Source organism: Solanum pennellii, chromosome 12 (genome assembly GCF_001406875.1).
Source record: "Solanum pennellii chromosome 12, SPENNV200".
Lineage (NCBI taxonomy): Eukaryota > Viridiplantae > Streptophyta > Magnoliopsida > Solanales > Solanaceae > Solanum > Solanum pennellii.
In genome coordinates this window covers 43,551,401-43,557,523 of record NC_028648.1, presented here as the reverse complement: position 1 = coordinate 43,557,523, position 6,123 = coordinate 43,551,401, and positions in this window count along the sequence as shown.

Below are 6,123 nucleotides of genomic sequence, written 5' to 3'. Positions count from 1 at the left end.
ATGAAGCTTTCTTGAGATTTTAAGATGCATTGACTGGGTTCACGATTTACGATTCTACTTCACATTATTTCTATAAAAAAGTTTCTTGGTCATGCATATCATGTTTTTGATTATGTCCTCTATGATCACATTTTCATGTTTTCATGTACATCCCTCTTACTTTGTACATTTCATGTACTAGTGCATTATGCAAAAATATTTGCTGTATGGGCTTTCTATTTTTCTCAATTATATATGTTTTGCATTCGTATGTCCACTGGCTTGTGTAGGGTCTCTCGAGATCTATTACGTCATGTCTCATCTAGGTGTACTTTGGATCGTCACTAGTACTCATACTACACTTCTGGGCCGGGCAGATCATAGTATAAGCTCTTAGCATTGACGTGTACCTCATACATAACAGCTACGCTTAAATACATAAGGTGAGCTCCTAGTGTTAGGATTTTCCAATCTCTCTCTACTTTGACTAGACCAATCTTTATTTTGTATTCACAGAAAATTTTCTATCTATTTGTATTTATCTTGCACTCCTTTTGTAATAAATGACTCGACTATACCACATTGTGGGGTGTTGTATGTATATCTTGTTTCTCTTTCATTCTCTATTTTTTATTTCTTATCCACATTCTTCTCTTTCACGTGATTGCTCGTTTCTACTGATTATGTGTTGTGGGTGTGACTTACCTACAGATGGGTTGTTATTAGGTGTCATCATGACGTGATATCTTGATACTTTGAGTCGTGACAATTCTAAGCTTAATATTGAACCATAGTGGACTTCTTCATGACTTATACTTGGATTCAAAGGCTTTCGAACTTGATGTTTACTTCAAAGTCATTTTAGTTTATTCTTGAATCCGACGATCTTGTTCTTTAGTTGTTTTGTTGAACTTGAGTGTTGGTGTAATTGAACTTGTAGGTTATTAGAGAAATTTGTACTGTTTGATCCACGAGCTCTCTCTCTCTATCTACTTATTGAAATGATGGTATATTTTCTTAACAACATGGACCCCTATTTATGTTATAGAATGAAATAGTTGTGATGAGGAGACACTCCCTTTGACCAATTTGATTAAGTGATATAATGATATTTGATTAGTCAAAACATGTCACTTACACTCATGTGACACATTTTTATTTGTCATTGATTTGGCTAGGCATGTTATGGCACTTGATACATCACATAATCGTATTAGCTCCTCCGCTTTACTTTGTAAGATACATCATTTGACACATGACACCAAATTGGTCTAGTAGAATGAGATGGTATCTTGGAATTTGGCAACGTAGACTTATCACTTATTATCTATTTTGACAGGCTACCCCAATAAAATTTAACTTTGATTAAATCTTTAGCTATTGAACTTAAATAATTAATCATATCATACTAACCCATAGTATTTATTTGGTCTGATGTATCTTGAATTTAATACAATCTAAATTCCTAACGGATTTAAATCTAACAAAACTAGTTATCCCCACAAAGAAAGTGAGATTTAGCCATGGTTCAATATTTATTGAAAAAAGGTAAACTAACCATATGAAAATATCATAAATAATATTTATATAATTAACAAGAAAATTTATTAAAAGTAAAGATTCATAGCAAGAATAAAACATTTTCAAGGGAATTCATCTTGATTGAAATTAAAAAGTTTGTAACAAGAATTCAAACAAGTCACACAACATTATAAAATAATGTGGATCTTGCCCCCAATAATAGTGAGATGAACTAGATCTTAGGCTCAAGATTAGTTTATGTTCGGTTGGATTGGTGTTTGGGTCTTCCACTACTACTGAAAAGTGTTTTTTTTTTTGGTGGGAGAGAGGGGGCTCAATTTTTAAAGTAATTAGTCATTTTATTATTATCATTGTTGTTGTTACATTATAATATTGATCCTTTGGACCCAACATATTATGTATACAAAAGAAAGTGGAGGATTGATAACCATAATATAATTCGTAAAACCTTAACAACAAAGAGAGAATCTATTTAATTTATAGATAATGGAAAAATTACTTTAAAAAATCATTTGATTAAAAAACAATGAGAACCTATGAAAGACTCAAAGATAGATGTTAATATCAAATTATCACAAAAAATTTGTACAAAAATAATACAACCAATAATAATAAATAAGAAGATTCTATATTGTATACAACAAATAATGCATATTCCTATGACAAAATTAAGAGATTGTGTGCTAATACTAGGGATAGCTATAGAATAATTAATTGTATATATCTATTTATATTAGTATTCAAGTGTATTTAGGAATAATAGCATATGTGTCATTGGTAATTTTGGTCTTATAATATATTTCCTCCGTAATTTTTTATTCGAAAAGTCCTACATCGTTTTTGCGCATGATTTACCCCAAAAATAAAATATACATAATAGTCACGAATGAATAACTGTATGCATTGAATGAATAGTGGAAGTTTGGGGATTTGTAGGTGTAAGAGCAGTGTTCTTTCATGAAACAAACCCACGAAGGTTCATGCTATGAATTTAGAGTTTTTCTAATTTTATTCATGACGAAGATGTTAGAAACATTTCAGGTCGTCGTCCTAGTTCCTGCTCTAACAGAGGTAATTGCCTTCTCTCCTCTCTTATTTTATTTTATTTTATATTGCTTAGATCAGATTTATTTTTTTGTTTGAGTTTTAGTTTTCCCTTCATGTTTTTGTTTGTGTAAGTTCGTTTTTATTTTTGTGCTTCAATAGGTTCATTTCTTTAAATGAGTTTCAATTTTACATTAGTAGTTGTTTGTTCATAGGGTAAATTTTTGAATTGATTCATTGTATTCTTTGTTTTAGCTTCGAGAAGTTCTCATTTTTATTATCTTCAACTTCTTCAACTATTGTATTCGCTGATATGTGAATGTTATAGCATGATTTGAAGAGCTAAAATCATTCCTCATTCCATATGTCATGATAAAAGAAAACTCTTATTTTGAGTTCAAATTATAATACATTAAGACATATTTCTTCTAAAATTCGCTTCTTTCATGTTTTTGTTGGATTTTTTTAAATCAATTTTATAGTTAGACTTCTATCAATGAAATAAAAGAGTCATCTCTTCCTATTTCTCTTCCATTAATTAATTTATATATTTTATTTGAGAGTATTTTTAATTGATATAACTATATATAGCTTATAGTTGAAAGATTTATAATTTCTTAAGTGATATCAAATTTGAAAAATGGCCTCAAGTAATTTTTATAAATGCTAAATGGTTATACATTTAGTACTTCTTAATATTTGGGCTCCCCAACTTATCATACATGTGGAGAAAAAGATGGGAGTTGTGTTGCCATGTTTTAATTGCCTATGCTTATTTGACAATGCCTAAGATTTAGATGATATGTCTTCGTAGATCATGATTGCCCCCTCTTTCTTCTAATTTGTTCGTATTTAATAATTAGTTAATCCTCCTTTATTTTAAGTGAAATAAAAAATTTAGTGACATAAGAAGGTAGAATTACATATTTTTGCTTAATCTTATATAGATATAATGATTATCTATTTCAAGATTTCATTTCTTACTCTTGGATAAAATATGTAAAAAAAAATTTTACCAAGTCTCATTATTTTTATACAAATAATTTTTTTTACTAAAAGTAAAGTTCTAGCAATGTTTTTTTATATAGAAAATAATCTATATACATTTTTAAAAATCATCATACAAAATGTCACATGAATTAAAAAATCTACATGAGTGTAACTCTCTGATTCGATCATGTAAGAGTAAAGATAATCAAATAATCAATGTCAAACGGCTAAGTAATACTTTTACTAATTTAGGAGGTTTTGAATAAAACGAACTACGTTTAGGGATATTATTTCAAATTATATATCATTATATGACTAAAGTTTAATAAGTTCGAATAAGTTATTTATCTACTCAATTTCGTTTTTGTTTTTGCGAAATAAAATAAATGCACCGGTGAAATATTTAAAAAAAAAAATAGTCATCATAAGTTTTAATACATCTAGACTCTAAATAAAAGTTAAAATGTCTCCATACTCAATGCCTCTTGTCTCTATTATTTTGTTTTCTTCTTTATTATACCCCTCATTCTCTCTATAAGACGATAAACATTGAACCAACAAAAATATTTGGATAAAACAGAAAACATGGTATGTTGATGTACTAATCCATATGTTATAAATAATAGAATATTTTCTTTAACCAAATGAATAGCAGCACATACAAGGAGTGATTTCTAGAATTTTTTTTGGTTATAAAAAACACAAAGAAAAGTGTTTTTGTTATTTTCAAGTTAACAATAACAATTGGTTTCTACTACTTACTCACCAATTCCTAGCAACATAGACAATAGGGTTTTCTGCAACAACATCAAATGTTGATTGAACAATTATTCTTCAATTCAGTATCGCACTTTTTTCTAACAAATTTTGACAATAGCCCACTAGGCATCATTTGAGGATTTGTTATATGAAAACTTTATCTAGGGTCGAGAATTATCAATGATCAAGAAATCATTATGATATCAAGAAGACTTATATTGATATTGTCCTCGTCTTCAGTAAGATTAGCCTTGAGCCAAGCTAGAGTATATACATCACAAAACATTGAATCATTCCGAGGGGCCTAGGTTTAAATCTTTAATACAAAGTTGAAATAGAAGAAATTGATGAATATTTTTTTAATCAACGTCTGATATTACTATACTAAAATGTGTTTAGATGTTGTCGGGACTTGATTAGCCGTAGTAGAAACTTTCTCTGCAATGAATAATTAAAAAAATTATTCCAACCACTTTTTTAGGGAATTCGTTTAACCAAGTCATCCTTAAAGTGACTCCTTCTATGAGCTAATATACCTTGGCTTGAAGAAAAGTTCTTTCACCACAAATGCCAAGTATATTTTCCATTTTGTCCCTACATTTTTGTTGTTTTCATTATCATCATTTAAAGAGAGAAGGAGGAGGAGTTTATGTATAATAAGAAAAAAAAAAGAATAAAAAGGGGGAGTTGGGTTCAGAGACATCTTTCATTCAAATAATGAATGTATAAGAAAATATATTGTGTGTTTTAGTTTATTTTTTATTCCAAATATATTCAAAATATGAATAAAAGCTTAATTGTTTTTGAACCCAATTCTCCATATATCTTCTATGTTTTCCTTTATATATATACTCCTCATTGTCTCTCTAAGAAAATGAATATGAAAATTAAAAAAAAAGTGCAGGAAAAGAATTTGAAACATGATATATATTATTATACATATGCATGTGTTGTAAACGAAATATTTCTTCAAGCCAATACATAATGACACATACAAGGACTCAATTTAAGAATGGTTGGGTTAAAGGAAATCCAAAATAACACATGTTCTTAATAGATATTATAAGAAAATAATTTATTTATTTTTTTAAATTAATATATTTTTATTAAATTAATCATTAAATTAAAAATACAAAATTTCTATGAACATCATCAATACACGTTTGACAAAAAAGTTAATAGTATAAATATAACTTCATAAAATCATAAATATATTTGACATAAATATGACCTATCATGTCTAACTTATAAAAATAGCTTGTAATATAAAACATCTAGTTAATACTCCTAAAACAAATGAAATTTAAAATATAACATAAGTTCTAAATTAAAAAATAAATGTAACATAATACTTTTATGTCAAATATCAACATAACATACATAAGAATGGATTAAAAGAAAAGAAAAAACATAAGCCCATAAGATCATGACCTTGTTCCATAATAAATTTTGCTTAAAATTAAAACTAGTAAATGAAGCGCAATTATAAAATATATTTAAAAAAAAAGAGCTATTTCTTACAAAGAGTCTTGCATTAAATTTATTTTTAGTATTTGTACGTTACGATTTATTTTTTGATGTTTATTAGATAGATCTTAATGGAATTAAATATTTTAATTAAATAAAGTTCATTGAAATGATAAAACTATTTTTAAAAAAAAAAAAATTCATTTTATGATGTCAATACAATATATAATTTTTTAAAATTATTTTTTATGTTCAATTATTTTATATATTTTATCCTTTCTAAGTTGTTCATATATATATATATTGTGTGTATATATATATATATATATATATATATATATA